This window comes from Camelus bactrianus, chromosome 7 (assembly GCF_048773025.1).
Source record: "Camelus bactrianus isolate YW-2024 breed Bactrian camel chromosome 7, ASM4877302v1, whole genome shotgun sequence".
NCBI lineage: Eukaryota > Metazoa > Chordata > Mammalia > Artiodactyla > Camelidae > Camelus > Camelus bactrianus.
This window is the reverse complement of record NC_133545.1, coordinates 30,576,833-30,595,015: the sequence shown is the minus strand read 5'-3', so window position 1 is coordinate 30,595,015 and position 18,183 is coordinate 30,576,833. Positions and strand designations below refer to the sequence as shown.

General features: G+C 36.7%; 1 long non-coding RNA gene across 1 annotated transcript in view; it reads right to left on the bottom strand.

The window, feature by feature from the left end:
* The window catches only part of LOC141578251 (uncharacterized), a 70,346-nt gene extending 56,300 nt beyond the window's left edge, over nucleotides 1–14,046 (bottom strand). The window contains exon 1 of the long non-coding RNA XR_012508392.1: nucleotides 13,967–14,046. This is a non-coding gene — a long non-coding RNA (uncharacterized LOC141578251). The remainder of the gene's footprint in view (nucleotides 1–13,966) is intronic.
* Nucleotides 14,047–18,183: the final 4,137 nt, after the last annotated feature.

Below are 18,183 nucleotides of genomic sequence, written 5' to 3'. Positions count from 1 at the left end.
GAGGTTTTTTATTTTATTTTTTTTTTTTTGAAACTCCTTCAGTGAACTGGATACTTACAGTTCATCCCTCATTCCTCCTCTCCACCCCCACCCCAGGGGAAGTAGCAATTAACATGATAATTGAGATATGCTTAATGTATTAACTATTAACAGTCCCAATTCAATTCATCAAATACAAATTTAGCTTAAGAAATACATTCAAGATGCAAAGATGAGTAAGACAATTCTTGCCTCCAAGTAGCCCACTACTGAGTTATAAAATAAGAAAAGTACATGACATGTGGCACAGAGGGGTAAGAATAAAGTTTCAGGGGGATTCAAAGGAGAAAGAAATTAATCAGCAACAAAATATTTACTGAGCACCTGTTGTGTGCCTGACATGGAATCCTGACCTCTAATAGCTCACAGTTTAATGGTAAAACACATGAGTAAATACACGATTACAAAACAAAGTGTCAGATTATAATAAAGATATGAACAGAGTGTGAAGGGGATATACAGGAAGATATGCACAGAGCACTAAGACTGAGCGAATCAGAAAAGACTTCCCAATGGGGACAGCAGTTCAGAAGGACTATGAAGGTTTCCAGCAGAAGCAAAAGCATTAAGGAGTGGACGGCTCTGACACGCCTACTGTGTCTAAAACAGAAACACACAGGAACTACACACAGTTCTCAGAGACTGGGAATTGCCAACCTGAAATCACATAACCTTTACTATCATGTACTTGTAAAACTTCACCCAGGTATAATATAGTTTGTGGAAAAGAAGAAAGATAAAATGACACAATGACACATGTATCAATTAGGAATAGGTTGGACTGCAAGAAACTGAGTAACTGACCAAAAGTTTAAACCAAGAAGAGTTCATGGAGAAAGGGGGTGGCTGGCCAGCATTTCTATGGTCCTTTTGATTACAACAAGCCTACTACACATTTAGGAACCATATACAAGTTCAAGTGAAATGGAAGTCAAGAAAGTGAAGGACTTCTCCTTAGGAAGCTTGTTCTTTTATTTAGAAAGAGAAGTCTTCCCCATCAGACTTCCACTTAACCTCTCATTATCCAGAACTCGGTTCCAGGTACACCTCTTGCTGCAAGAAGACTCAAAAATCAAGTACTTAACTTTCCAGCCTCACAGTAGGAGTAGAGATCTGCAGCATCTGTGCTAGTGAACTCCATCTGTAATGAGCAAGAGCTGGTGATATGTATGTAAAATCACACGAGCTACACTTTTACCCAGTGCATCCCAAGATCCACATACTGTTTACCAGATCCAATATACTGTAGTAACAAATACCTATTTGTTCCTTTTCTTTCAAAATAAATTTCCCTCCTCTGCATACCATATTCCACAATCTTCTTAGATATACAAGGTATTTTTTTTTTCAAGAGTCAGGAACCTATGTCTTTCATGGTATATCTTTATCAAAGACTGAACAAGTCAGCTGTGTGGCCACAATTATACCACGTTTTCCTTTCCTGTCTATGCCTCCCAGCCCTTCATTGAAAGATAACAAAGGTAAATAAACTAGGATAGCATAACAACCCTGGTGGAGGCACTCTGACAAACTTGAAAGCCTCTCCTACTTATTAACTGAATGACTTTCCTGAGCCAATATCCTTACATTTAAAATGCAAATAACAATGGTACCTAACTCAGGAATGATATAAGGATTAAATGAGATAATAAATCTAAAGTGCTGTGCACAGTGTCTAGTGCATATCCTTGCTCAAATTTTAAGTTTCTTTTCAAATGTAAGTTCTATCTTCATTATGAAAATTAAATGTTCTTCCACTCTACCTATATGTAGAAGTCTAAATGTGGCAGCCCACTTCTTAAAAATCTCCCTTTCTTCATTTAATAACTTGTGTTTCTTCAAGTGTCCTCATAAATAAATATAATTTCTCAGACTCTAATTGTTGGTAGGACTGGTGGAGTATTTCTAATTCATCACAGTAGACCTCTGCTTTATGACTTATGTTTGTATTGCTATTTCTTTCTCGTCTGGACTTATTGGCCTATGTGGGACCAGTTGTATCATGACTGAAAAATAAGCCATGGAGTGCTTCTCACAGTGAGAAGTTAAGTAGTTAAGCACAGCGTTTTTATGGATACTGAAAGGTAAGTGGTCTTTAAAGCTATAAAACTAGATGAGAACAATGTCACCCTGAAAGTTGAAAAAAAGTTTGAGGTCTCTCTTTTGCCTATTAAATATTACCGTGATTTAAAAATAAAGGGGGTACATGTATCTTTTTGAATTAAGTTTTCCTCTGGGCATATGCCCAGGAGTGGGATTTCTGGATCATATGGTAAGTCTATTTTTAGTCTTTTGAGGAATCTCCATACTGTTTTCCGTAACAGCTGCACCAAACTACATTCCCACCAGCAGTGTAGGAGGGTTCCCTTTTCTCCACACCCTCTCCAGCATTTAACGTTTGTGGACTTTTGAATGATGGCCATTCTGACTGGTGTGGGATGATACCTCACTGTAGTTTTAATTTGCATTTCTCTGATAATTAGTGATACTGAGCATTTTTTCCTGTGTCTATTGGCCATTTGTATGTCTTCACTGGAGCATTGCTTGTTTAGGTCTTCTGCCCATTTTTGGATTGGGTTGTTTGTTTTTTTCTTATTAAGTTGTATGAGCTGTTGATATATTCTGGAAATTAAGCCCTTGTCAGTGTGATCTTTTGCAAATATTTTCTCCCATCCAAGACATGGAAACAACCTAAATGTCCAGGAACAGGTGACTGGATAAAGAAGCTGTGGTATACTTATACAATGGAATACTACTCAGCCATAAAAAGAATAAAATAATGTCACTTTCAGCAACATGGATGGACCTGGAGATTGTCACTCTATGTGAAGCAAGACACAAAGAGAAAGAAAAATACCATGTGATATCACTCATACGTAGAATCTAAAAAAAAAAGACAAATGAACTTATTTACAAACCAGAAGCAGACCCACAGACATAGAAAACAACCTTATGGTTACTGTATAGCACAGGGAACTATATTCAGTACCTTGTAGTAACTTATGGTGAAAAGAATATGAAAGTGAACATATGTATGTTTATGTATGACTGAAGCGTTATTCTGTCCACCAGAAATTGACACAACATTGGAAACTGACTATACTTCAATAAATATATATATACTAAAAATAAAATAAAAATAAAGGGGAGGGTAACTCCCTCTCAAATCACTTTAGGCAGGCGGCATGAGTAGTCTTCAGAAACTTCACAAATAGTATTTGTGTGTACAAGCCCACAACCACTTGTGGCATAAGAAAAGCCATATACACCTGAGAGCCAAATCATGAGGTTCCAGGGCATGGACCTCTAACTGGTAAAATATCAATGGGTAGAACCTACTTCTTCAATTTTTTTTATAATTGCATTTCTTACAACTGGGTTTTTGATAAAGATTCTAAATATACTCTTCAGTGTTCTCCGGTAAAAACCACTGCCCATTATCAAGTTTCACTCATGAAGGAGAAATTATATCCAGATACAGGACAGAGATAAGAGAACCTCAAGTCTGCCTTGCGTTTATCACTAGAATCTATGGGGGGGGGGGAATGGTGTTTAATGCATTTGAAACTCTGAATATCTGCTCTGCTTGTTTTGTTGCAATCGCTTCCTGCCTCTCTCTGGAAATCTCTAAGCAGGGAGCTGCCTCTGACATCAGTAACTGACAGGTTTGAGGATACCAGGAAAGACTGTGGAGGGTATGTCTGCACACATCACGGTCCAAGTGCACGTCTTCTTTTGGAGTTCGCAGCTGATATTTATGGACCTCCATGGCTGCTCTCCTGTATATGTAAGACTTTCCTCTCCTCCCCTCACACTCAATGGCATTCATAGTCTTAGATGGGCTTGACAGATGGCATCTTCTCTGACCTTGAGGCAATTGTCTAGTTCTTTCCACAACTCCAAGAATTCTTCCTCCCCAACTCTTGTTTCACTTCCAGGGTTCAATCTCTTTTCTATTTTCCCACAGTGTCACGATACGAGTCTTTTATTTGAGTCAAATAGAGCAGCATCAATTATGACAGCTGACTTCTGTGCTCAAAGTATGCCAGTCTCTGAAGCAAAAACTGGCAAATCATTGCAGATGCATTCTTATTAGAATACTATTACCTTGATGTATTACCATAGTAGGGTCTAGTAACAATGACAGATAAATTTGGAGAATGGGAGAGAAACAAAGAAGAATAGATGCATTTTGTAACAAATTTTTATACCTGTTTATTTATTTTAAATTGCCTGAGATCATGTTCAACAAAATGTTACATTTTTGGTGAGCTGTTATAAATGGAAAGCTGAGTATTATCTCAGTCTTGTTCTCTGGTAACTTAGCAGCCCATGAGACACCCTAGAGTCCTTTCTTCCCTATACCAGCTCTCCTTAATGGCCACCACTTTTATTCCACTTATGAAGTGAGTATGTAACTTTGATTGATGACTGAAAAACTCTCTGTCAAAGTACCGATTTCTCCTTATTGGGTTGATTACCAAAGTAAAATATTGTCTGCAGACTTCCTTAGAAATGTACAGTTGAGTCTTACAAACAGGAAAAAAAAACAACATGATTTTGACTATGCTTTAAAGTTAAAGAATAGTTTGTTGTGGAATTACTGATCAAGGAAGGGGATAGGGTTTTAGGAGATTATTCTTCTGTGGTCTTTTCGCTTTCCAAATGTTCCCCTTATACATTAGACATAAAGCCATCTTGATTGATGCAACTGATTGGGGAAACCCAGTTGTAAGTTTTTCACTCTTGCAAAATGTCATTAGTTTATTTTCACTTTTGATACAGTTTCTTCAGCTTAACTATGAAGTCGACAATGAGCTCATGATTGTAAATATACTCATTTCATCAACTTCATGCTGTTCCTAATCAGTGTTTTTTTCTTTCCTAAATTTTTTACATTGTTATATATATTCATATGCTGTCTTTGCACCCTACATGTCTCTTTTGTATTTAATTAAAACTGCAGTTAATTACTCATTTAGGCTTTGTCCTCTTGCCGGATTATAAATCCCACGTCTCCCTAGCTGCAGTCCCCAGTTCCTAGGAAAGGACCCAGCTAATCAAAGGTGCTCTGTAAACGTTTGATACAAGTGCAAGCATGAGGGAGTGGATGAAGAAAAAGCAACTCTCCCCACAGGGAGCATTTAAAAAACATTTTGGTCTTAGACAAATCTCACATCTATTTTGCTCAGTTTTCTTTCTTTTTTTTAAGCCTCTACACTTTGAGGGCAATTTAACTCATGTTTTTTACTAATCTACACTCAATTATTCAGCATGCTCAGGAAAGCTTGTTTGATGTCTAAGAAACTTCACAAAAGAAACAAAAAGACACATTCTTTTATCGATAATGTTTCTTTACTTTCTCCTTTTAAGAATACCTTACAACTAGGATTATTTTGTTCTTGTGTGAGATACACCTTAAATCTGAATTTCATCTAACATTAATAATTTTTAAAGATTCTCAGCATCCAAGGTTGGCACTGGTGGGAAAATGATTCCGTATTATAATTCGCAGAAGAGTTAAGGGAGCTGATATAGTTTTAATCTACTCTTATCAGGGTTATTGAATTGGCAGCTTATCTGAACATATATAGATACTGATTTCATTTCATAATTTTAGATAAAATCTGCCTAAGCGTATCTTATAAATTTTGTATGTCCTACCCTCATAGATGGTAGTATATATAGTCACCTCAACTGTTTCTTACAACAATTATAAACTCTACGTAAATACAATTTTCAAACCACAGAATATTCTCTCCATCACACTAATAACCTTAGCATGTTCGAGAGCTTGTCCCTCAATATCTGTTCTCTCTTTCCTCCTTGATTATAGCAATGCCTGATTTTTAGCTGGACCATAGCTAAGAGACTAAATTGCCCAACCCCTCTTATAGTTAGAAGTGAAAACATTGTGACCTATAGAATTCATTTAAAATGTTTCTGATTTCTGGGAATTTTCTTAAGGGGGGAGTCATGCTCTTCTCCAGCTGCCTGCCTTCCTCTTTCCTGCTGGCTGGATGCAGCAGAATTCGGAAGGCTGGAACTTAAGTGGTCAAATGGAGACCCAGAAAGCAGAATCCGCAAGCTGAAGACGATGGAAACATCCCACTAGATTCTGAATCTCTGAGTACTTCATGAAGCTGCCCTGTGCACTCTGGACTGCTTCTCTCTAGACTCATTTCATGCAAAAAAGAAGTCAATTTCTATTTTGTTTCGGCCACTGCTGTATTTGATTCCACGAACTTAAATACAACCTACTCCTAATTAAAAAAAAAAAAAGAAACCTAGGAAAAATTTAAAAAGAGAACTATGATAAAAATGGTGGCAATATTATCTGTCAAAAAAACCCCTCAAATTTCTTCTGTATAGCAGAGGGAACTTTATTCAATATCTTGTAATAACCTTTAACGAAAGAGAATATGAAAATGAATATATGTATGTGTCTATACATGACTGGGACATTGTGCTGTACACCCAAAACTGACACACTGTAATTGACTGTACTTCAATTAAAAAAAATCATTATCTGTTTATGACACTCCTTCTAGGTAAAGGCCATGGAACTTCTGAAGAAATTAGTTACTGCTTTCATCTTCTTTTCTTTAAATTATTTCCTAGGTGTGTCAGTAAGGAATAGTTTCACTGTACATATCAGGCTTCTTCTGTCCTTCAAAAGAGGAAAAAAAAAAAACAACCCACAACACTTTATGACTGGAGTGAGTATCAAGGCATCTTAACCTAATGGTCACACTAAACTTTATTTATTCTCATTTGTTTTGCATTTTATTGTGTATCTTTTCATCCTTAATTATTTCCCATTTGTGTTCTTATTAACCTTTAGTCACCTTTTGTGTGGGAAGATCAGGAAATAAATATTTAGATGATGACCTGATGGATCAAATTAGCTGAGGAGACTCCCTCCTCCATTTACTGTGCTTTCTCTGTGGCCAAGAAGCAGGTTATACAGAGGGGATGCCTGAAGGACACAAAGTACATTTTCATTATCTGGTAGAATATATTTTAGGGCAAATGAGAAAGATGTGCACAGAGGAATTACCAAGCATTAATTGTAAACTAACTCATTCTGTCTGAATACAAAAATTCTTTTCCTCTAATAAAGGTAGAAGAACTTCAATCTTATGAAGCAAGAACAAATGACTGCCCTGCCCATGAGAGGCTGGCACGCTCAGGATGCATCATCACCCACCAAAGGCCACTGTGGGGGTCAGAGATGCCAGCAAAACATTCGGAGACTATCTTCCATTTGCCCTACATTAAAATCACTGAAATGATTCATATATGATGATCTCCCAGGAGTGTTCTTCCTCCTATATCTCTCATGATACGAGATTATGTGTACACAGGCAAATGGGGGAGCAACACAGAGGTCATAGCAGTATTGTTAGAGGGATGGACATCAAAGCTCCCTCATAAGCAGATACTCACACATGGGATAAAAAAACAAAACAAAACAACTCTAAGTAAATCTCTGATATGTCTCTCCGCCCTGTTTCTCTTTCCCTGCTTACAACTTTCATTTTTCTTCAGTTACCTAAGAGCTGTAAGAGGATGATCTCTCCTTGTAGTGGGCAGTGTCTTGTGACCCCTTTCTGATTGCACAGCTGCAATCATCATCTTCATTTCTAAGCCTGCAAAACGGGCTTGAAAATGAAAGGGTGTAAAATCCAGTGTATTATGCTAATCCCATCCTTTCAAAGTAACACACATTGAAAGGGTGCTATACTCCATATCCCAACGAGAATAAATAAAACACAAGAGTCTTCAGATTCACAAAAAGTAGACTTTCTGAGCCTTAATAATCAGCAAGGCATCCGGGCCATTGACGTGTTTAGATCCATGAGTAACTGCCTTATTTTTATCAAGGGTGCACCTTGCTCAGTTCTGAGCAAGGCTTTCTCTTCTAGCAGAGGAACCTCAGGCTCACACAATGTAAATATCAAGGAAGAACTTTTGTAAGGTAAACCAAGTCACATGTCCCATGTCTGAATTTATTTTTTAGTTACTTAAAGTCTTTATGTAAGATTTTGAATCATCTGTTTTTACCAAATTTAAAAAAAAAACAACTTCTAGCTATATTAACATACATGTGCATATATCAACAGTTATTATTATCCACTCACTTTCTATCTTCCCCCTCTTCTTTTTATTTATAATTTTCCATGTTTTTCATCTTCCTCTCTTAGAAGAGACAGACCTCTTTTGAACTGTGCTTTTTATTTCAATGACTAACAAGAGATACTATTAATATCAGAGTCTCTGAAATAATGGGGAACATGACACTTAAAAGAACAAGAATAAGAATTCTTTAATGTAGCCATTGTAGTAGTATTTTTCTGACAATATTTTGATGGCATTTTGGTGATTCTCAAACACTTTACAACTCAAGAGGAGGTTTAGAATTCTTTAATGTTTAAAACTTTTAAGGTAAAAAAACCTGTCATTATTTTACTAATGTTTTATTTATTTATTTTTTTAACCATTATTTAGTTTCTTCACAATTATTCTGAATTCTCAGGTTCTAAGAAAATCTTGAAGTAACAATATGTTTTTGAGAAGTAAGGAGAAATGATACACATTCCTAGTTGCTATATGTTGCTTCAATTCCTTTCCCTGTGTTTGTTTTTATGTTTTATTGCTCGATCTAACTGTAAAGTAAGGCTGGAGCCTTTGTGTGAAGGAATGAGCATATGAATATGTAAATAATACTTTAATGTGATGAGATTTTCCTATGTGAATATAAATTTGATAGACAATGTTATCCTAAATATCAACACAGTTCAGAACCAGATGATCACATTTGTTAATTATTTCCAGATTCTATTTGCAACCATGTGAAACTTACTGAAAAAGTTTATAAAGATTAAAACGTGAAAACAAAGTGCATTTTTTATCTAAAGAAAGCCAGACCTTTTATTTTTTTGCTTCATGTATCTTTATTAAGCAAAATTGAAAGCAAAAAGTGAAATTTAAGGCCAGATACCTTATTACAGATGATCAACCCTGCAGAGATTCTCATATTGTAAAGTCTTTCTCAGAGTGCAATTATCTACCAAAGGTATGCCTACTTCCTTTAACCAAATTCAAAATTGAAGATAACCCTTCCATGTTTTCTATTAAGGAACAAGATAGTAAACATAGTCTTTAAAAATCATTGTGACTACCGAGAAAACACAATGAACTATAGGACCTGGGTTAGCACTTAAATTCTTTATTTATCAAGAGATAGTTCATGGATAAGGTCACTGGGAATTTGGCCTTGGTGAAGAAAATCATGAATAACATTCAAGTATATTTAATAGAAAAGGAAGGTCAAAGATTTCAGCATTGAGAATAAGGCAGGGAAGTAGTGCCAATGAATAGTATGAAGCCTATTTTTGAATTACACTGAAAATGTTAGTATGGAACAAAGAGTAATACTTTTTAATGTTACATCTCTGACTGAAAATGATCGCCCAATAAAGACAGGAAAGAAACCTGACAGCCCACTTGGTGCTGCAAATACCCTAACCTTATAGCATAGGAAAAAGAATTCAAATTCAAATTAGAAGAAAGTGAGTGACTAGAATAACAGAGGCAGATTAAGGCTCAGTAAGTTGGCTGGTTCATGTCATTGCTTACATGGGTATAAGTAATCCATCCAAAGTCAGTGGGCTAGTCTATTTTAATACCTCCTATAAAAAATACCTCCTCCTGCAATCAGCTTTAGTAAATAGCTCCAGAGCATAAAGGCCTCTTTACCGAGAAAATACACTCTCAAGTTTAAGAGAAAGAAATGTCTTAGGTATTGTGATAACCATACTTGATGTAACTTTTGCAAACACTGTAGAACTTGTCACATGATCTACCAGGGAAGGTGTTTTCATCTAGTTATATGGCAATAAATACAACTTAGCTTACTATGACTTAAAAATGTATGCCTCTGGTTCTTACCTTTCTCCTGAACTCCAGATTTATATATCTAATTCCTTATTTAATATCTCCACTTGGTTTTCTAATACTCATCTTAAAACTAATACGTAAAAAGTTCAAAACCTATATGTCTTCTTCCACATGTGTGCATGCACACACACTCACACTCTCGCACACTTAAACACAGAGCTGGTTAATACAGTCTTGTCATCTTAGTATGTGTCAACTCCATACTTTGAGCTGATCAGCTCAAAGATGTTACAGCCATCTTCTCCATCAGGAAATCTTTTTGGCTCAATTCTTTTAACATTATCAGAATCTCACCACTTTTCATCACCTCGATTACTAGCTTGTTCAAAGCCAGTAATAATTATCACTAATTAGATACTCAATTCCCATAACTTCCTACCTGCTCTTCCCACTTCCACAGTAAGGTAGGATAAGGTACTTGTTATCTTCCTTACTAATTATAATCTCTATGCCCTCCTGTATTCTATTCTCATAATTCAAATCTTGTCATTCCTCTGCTCACAACTCTCATGATTTCCTACCTCATTCAGAGAGTGTCCTATTGGTGGGGACTTCTCCAATCACTCTATAAAAAATAGCAAGCTCTGTCTGGCATGCCTTAGCTTTTCTACTTTGCTCTATTATTTTCTCTAATACTTATCACTATCTGACTAATTCTATGTTTAGTTATTTACATAATTCCTGTCTACGCTCAGTAGAATCCAAGCTCCGTGAAAGGCAACATGCTACTTTGCTATAAGCACTTAGAAAACTACTCAGCTCAATGAATATTTTTGAATGAATAAATGCATCAAGCAATCAAGGACAAGAACAACGTTAAAGTGGTTGTGACTGAAATCCACTATATGACAAATTATTATGGACTGAATTGTATACCTTTAAAAATATATTCTCAAGCCCTAACCCCTGGAACCTGTGAATGTGACCATATTTAGAAATAGAGTCTCCACAGATGTAATCAAGTTAAGATGCAATCATATAAAGATTAGGCTCACCCTAATCCAATGAATTGTGTCCTTAGAAGAAGAGGAGAATTTGAACACAGACAGCACTCACACAGAAGAATACCACGTGAAGAAGAAGACAGAGACTGGAGGGATGCATCTACAAGTCAAAGAATGCTAATGGTTGTCCATAACCAAAGAATATAGGAAAAATCAAGCAAGGATCCTCCCCATTGAGCCTTAAAGGGGAGCATGGCCCTGATGAAAACTTGATTTTAGACTTCTAGCCTCCAAAACAGGCAGGCAATAAATTTCTGTTGTTTTAAACCACCCAGTTCGTGGCACTTTGTTACGGCAGCCCTAGGAAACTAATACACAAATGTTATGCTCTTCTTCATCAAATCCCAGGCTATCAGAAGTTCAGCAGAATCTTTAAATGGAAGGTTTTTAAATAGTCACATTTTTAGATCTTTGTCACAGGACAACATTTGCTTCGTTTGACCAACAGCAGCGGTCCTGGGCTTGAACTGTCCGTTAAACTCATGAGACAAAACTTCACTCAGTAAATAGTCTTTACAGTTTCTAAGAAAGCACACCGGAGAGACAACCTAGCATCACAGGAAGCACAGAGCAAAGGCTCACAACTCCCAGCAATAGCTGCCAATGTCCCAATTTCTCCACATTGGGGTGCATGGGATCATGGGGGACAAGGGCTAATGGATATGGACCAACCCGGCTCCTTGAAGCCATCAGCCGCAGGGTCCCACCAGCTTTTCCGTCTTGCTAGACTCATCATCCTCGCAGAGGTACTGAACTCAATCTCATCCCTGGTGCAGCTGATTACCCGTCAATTACATGTTAGTCAATAAACAGTCTGGACACCCCAAGCACCGGTGCATAATTCATCACACATCAGCCTCAGTAGAACCCTTATTTACCTTGCGTCTGACACACACTAACATACTCCCAGGTTTATGTTTCAAAGAGGACTCAAGCTGGGTTCAAATCCATAGATGCCCCTCAGGCAATGGGAAAAACAACAGATGAGACAAATAATTGCCCTTTCCCACCAGAATATAATGTATAGCTTAAAAAATCTATCCACAAACTGTATAGACAAATTAATAAAAAAAAGTTCACTTGTGAAGCACATCATACATTTTAAAGCATTCAAATATAACCACATTTGTCCTCAACCACTGACTGAGGCGAGATAGGGTTCTTGAGATCTTCTTGGCTTATTACAATCCCCCAAATGAAAAAAATCAGTAGCTTATGAATGGCCTTCCTACTAAACCTTCCAACACCTATGTTTAGGAGCTTGATGTTTCTAATTATGTCAAATTAGGGACTTCTAGCTGTACTCTCAAATTTTTAGGGACAAACCTTATAAAAATAATTAGTAACCTCTAGTCATAATCATTTTCTGACTCCACTTTAGATACTGGTTATTGGGATGTTATAGCCATTACTGTGATATAGCCCAGTATGTTCAGGTGTATTTTCCTATCCAGCTGTGGGTGGCTCCTGGGTGTAAGCTAAGAAATGTAACAACCTAATTTCTGAAATTTTGCCAGTCACCAAACGAAGTTATTTTACCAGGGTAAACTCCATAGAACTGAACAAAAACTAGGAAGCCAAGTCTACTAAGATATTCCATAGGAAAATATACTACTACTACTACTAAGAATCTGACTTCCGTAAATCAAGACAGTACAGAGTCTTCAGAGAGTCCTATTATTCTCTTTCTTCATCAAAATTTTGTGTTATTCTTTCATACACTGATTTTTAAAATTGATACTTATTACATTTTGGTATAATAAATATATCCTATCTACTCTCTCCTTTTCTGTAGGAAAAAAGCTGTGTATATGCATTATTTTTCCTGATTTGTGAATTTTTTTTAACTTTTAACAACACATATTTTCATCAGCATGCACTATTAGTCTCAGACTGTTAAAAGGTATTGCTAACTCAGAATAATTATTACATTCAATATAGCAAACACTTTAGTTAGACATAGCTTTCATTGCCTCCTTTATTAAACTGATATTTATTGAAGACTTGCTACGTGCCAAGCACTAAAAAGTGCTAGAATGTTTGCAACAAGGATGAATAAAACATAATTACTCTCTGGCTCACAAATCTGATTGAAAATAAGCCTTAATGTTGTGGAATCCTTAAAAGTGCACAAATTGCTATTATATCATCATAATCAATTGTTTTACACTATTTTCTGGAGTTCAGGCTTAAATTTTTTAAAGTTTTTAAATATTTCAACATGGAACATAAAAATTAGGAAAGTTAGTATAAAAAGAAAACTCCCTGGTCAAATAAGTTTGAGGTATCAGGATACGGTATTTCAGAGTATAGTACTTCCTCAATGGCTATGAGAAGTCCTTCAATAAAGAAACCTGTTTGTCCCATTGATTCTAAACTCATTTCACTTTAATTTTCCACATATTACCTACCTAGTGAATGATATTTTTCAGAACACAATTTGATGTACCGTAATAAATACTGATGGGTCTATCTGATTTAAAATGTAGGGCTAAATCATGTAATTTCCTAAAATGTTTATCCATAGGTTGAATCAATCTGAGCCTTCAATAGCTTCCTCTTTTTAGGAAGCTGTCTCAGCTTGAGGATCACCACATCCAGGATTAGCCTGATGTTGTCTCCTCTCTTCTTTAGCTAGAAACGGTACTTCACAGCATAGCAAGTGGACAACATCATCTTGGGGTAGATTTACTCATTTATTAATTCCACAAGTATTTATTTTAACCCATTTCTGTGGCAGGTTCCATGTTAGGCACTGGACACAAAGAGAACTAAAGAAATAAGGCACCTGCACTAGTGGAGTTTACAGCTAGGGTGACAGATAAATCTAATAACCACACAGACATATGCATAAACTTCAAATGAATAGCTTTTATGAAGAAAGGCTACTTTTCTTTACTCTGTCAAAAACTGATGCAATGGTCTCCTCTATCTATGTAAATGTAAAAAAAACAAATTACCTTTAGATGATCTTTCCTGTTCTTGGAAGAGTAACTTGAGCAGTGTCCCTCAGATGATGAAATATCTGGTTCCACTGTCCTGGGGAAATAAAATAGCAATGCAGTTATGCTTTGAGCAGCTTTAGAACACCATTATTGGTGGCACTGCAAAAAGCTGGACAGTTTTTCTGGAGCTAGTCTCTTGAACTTTTGTCTGAACCATGTGTGCCCCCGGGAAGGCTGGCTGACCACATCTTGGGAAGTTGTGATCTTAAACTGAATGACCCTGTAGCAGTGAGAATTAACGCTGGATCTTCAGGCCTCCTGAGGCACGAAGACCTCTCACCTAAACTTAACACTGGCTGTGAGCAGAACTGCTCTGAAAGGGCTCCAACCTGACACAAGCTACAGTAAAAGGTCGGCTGTCTCCACTGAGTTATACGGAACCGCTCTTCAACAACTTTGAGTATGAGAATGACTTCACAACTCAGCAGCCTGCAAGTTCTACCAAAGATACACACTCTTGAGTCTTGAAACACAAACACTCTATGTCTCAAATCTCCATCGCTTAAGTCTGGTGAAGTAAGAAGATTCAGAACCTGCCTATTCTCCCTTCCCTCGGGTTACCTAGCACCCAGCAGAACTGAGCAGATTTGAAAGAGCTGCACGTGCTTTCATGTTCAGCTCCTGGCCCATTCATTGGGCGCCTCTCTTACCCAAGCTTATCTTTTTAAAACAGGAAATATAAGTGTGTTTTTTTCTTTCCATTTTTTTATACATAATATTTTTTCCTATCTACAACAGGATTTCCATTTACTGTGCATTGGGAGATAGGAAATAGGACCCTTAGAGCAGACATATTAGAGAAATACACAATTTCTAATCTTCATAATATGATATTTTTATTTTTAAAATAAGACAACTATATTTAAAATAAAGCTTTTATTAGGAATAAATACTTTTCTAAATAATGGCTGGCATACATTGATACATTGACCATACTGGCCTACAAACCTGGTGAGTTACACCATACAGTTCATCAGAGAGAGGTCCAGAGCAGAACAGAAGCCTGCCCCGCAGTCTCGAGGAAGTTCAATGACAAGGAAGAAGGCAGACAAGTGAGGCTGCCACTGGAATGTATATCCTGATCTCCTCTGGAGACAGGTGCCCAGAGGTAGGAGGTGAGTTAGACTGATTGAAGGGACTTGAAATGGCAGTGAGGAGCTTGTTCTATGTTCATGTGTGGGAATCTAAGAGGAGATTGTTTAATAGGATTGCTCCACATCCACCAGGAGACGCATGGTGGAAAAGTATGCACCCATCACGGTTAGGCAGAAGGATCTAAGTGCACCTAAGCTTCTCTTGGCTTCTATGAGGTATGAAGCGAATCACACATCTCTGACTAGCCCAGAGGAGAGGGGTAGTAGCACTCATTGAGTTGAGAGTGAGCCAGCGGAGCTGCCATGGATGCCCCCACCATGACCACAGTGGGAGGTAGTGTTACAACAAATGCTACAAGGGAGAACGTTCAGTCTAGAGGCCAAGTGGAAGATGTGGCCAAGACTCTAGGGGTTCTTCACTGCCAGTGAGAACCTAGTTGCTTCCTAGTTGGCCAGAGTTAGAGCACCAATCACCTACGTTATAACCTCTCTGCTGAAACACTTAAGAGTGGTTTCTGTTTTTCTTATTAATCTGGCTTAAATGGATTATAATTACATTGTTTTTAATCCTAGAAAAAGGACACGTGTAATTCAACTTTAGGTCAATTTCTTCTGAAGGAAAAAAAACTAAAATCAAGACTAAAGTTACTGGAAAATATTTCTCACATACATAAAACAGGAAGTTCTATCACTGACTAGATTCTTACAGTTCTTGTATGTACACTTTTCAAATTCAAAAGGATTTCTCATGCTTACCATGTCCTCTTCCCTTACCCTGCATGGGTATGAAATTCTATCTATATTGAGAAATGCAATAGCATAGAGATGTTGATCATGTTGGCTCCATATATCCCAACATTTGTAAAAAGTTAAGTGGTTATTACTTGGATGTATATCTGAGTGGATGTTGCATTTGAGTTGAGTCTCTTAAGTTTTTTAGAAACACTTTCTCATCAGTTAATAAATGCTCACTGTAGAAAAAAAAAACACAGTGGGCAGAAGCATGGTCTAAAATTACAATATAGTATTTATATCTTAGCCTGGATGAGATGCAAAATTTAGAGTAATTTTAAAATATGCCCCCAAATGAAATGAACATTTTAAGTAGAAATTTTCTAAATACAAAATAAATACATCTTCCAGAGAAGGAGCTCCTTTTATTTTAAGTGTCCATCTCATCATCTCTTCTCCCAAAAGCATAGCAGCTACTTCTTGTATATTCCTATGTGTCACTGGAATACTGAAATATTTGTAAGTGATGGGTATTTTTTTTTAAAAATAATTAAGCCATGTGTATGCTTCTGTAAACCACAAATTGCAATATACATTCGATTGGCCTGATAATGATAGAAAATAATAACAGTGCTTTTAAAAGGCGTGTGAGATAGAGAAGGGTTGCAAGGCTGACCAGGACATCAAATACTTTTACAATGAATACAAGCAAAAAGGACACCTTGCATGAATGGTGAATGTTAAGCTGAGGCTCTAAGGGATTCAGAGGCTCTAACCTAACGAAATACAGCATCCTGAGAGGTGAGATCAGGAAAGCATGCTATTATATCTCACAGGAAACATTCCGATTCTGGTGTCTCATTCTCATGACAAAGGTGGCAACCAGAATAGAGAATAGCACAGCATGGCTCCAGCCTCCTGACAAAGACAGGAAGAAGAATGGAAAATAATGCAAAGTTAGCACCTTCTTGTTCAAATATATTGTAATCTCAGGGTCTTCAGCTCTTCCAGCAAGGATGTAAGACATTTAGTCTTGACAGAGTGTAACTGTGATCTAATAATTGCTAGAACTCCAGGCTTTAAAAGAGAGTTTCAAGGTTTGTTTTACAAATAACAAGGTGTATTATCATTCAGAAGTGTTTTCAGTTTCCCAGAAAGGTTTTTTTTTAAAAGAAAATATAATTTTTATACCACAGGATGAAATACATAAGAAGTAGAACCAGGATTCTTCAAAACTTGCATTGTAGTAATCTTAGGCTATTAGCAAGAGAAAATAATTTATGTTGGACAAAGACAGGAGAAATATCTACAAATGCTACAGTTACAAAACTTGTCATTGTCACTAATAGTAGTATAGAACAATAGCGCAACTCTCTCTACATATATATGTGTGTCCACGTCATCGTTTATGTATGGATGAGAGATAAGCTAGAGATTATAATGACAAAATAAATTCATGATGGTCAGAAGAACAACTCATTGTCACATGTCATTAAAATATTTTTCAACGGTCAAAGCGCCACAGTCAAAGCAAACTTAAGCAAGTTAGCTATTTTCTAAAAATATAACTTGTATATAAATACTATTATCTGGGTATCTAATTTTCTGTAATACTCTGACAGTGTAATTAGGGAAATTCACTACAAACTTAACAGACTCTGTTTAAAATCTTACTGATACGAATTTTCAAACCTTCATTCCAAAATATTTTTTGCCAGAGTGAGATCCTGAACTTCTGAAATAACATTTTGAGGAGTTCTAGTAGCAATACAGAGGCTGTATACACCTTAATGTATTTAACTCTCACAACACTTCTGTGAGGAAGGACCAGCTGTCATCTGCATTAGACCTAAGCACATAGGTCACACATCTATGTGGTTAAGCGCTGGGCTGGAATCTTGAAGTTCTAAAATAAGGAGTGAAGTTGGCACTAAAGTGGGAAGTACTGTACTTTGAGATAAGTATTATGCCCTATACATGTGGAGAACTTTAAATCTATTTTCAAATGAAAAAATGATCTGATAATTCTATCTAGTTTATTCATTAGTAGAAATACGAGATATAAAAAGGGACTTTTGGAAGGAGCTGTCAGAGGATCTGGATTTTGCATATGTATACACCTTCTACCTGTTTTGCATTTTGAAGGCCTTAGCAGTAGTTAAACTCAGCTTACTCAAAGTGGGAAATTAGGTTTTTGGATACTTTTCCTGCTAAGCTATCTACGTGAACATCTTAAATTACTCATGACAGAGATAACAGTTAAACATACCGGAGTTGCACTCAGTTTTAACACCCGTTTAACTACTGTGCTCCTGAAGCACTGTGCAGTGCCCCAAATAAAAGAAG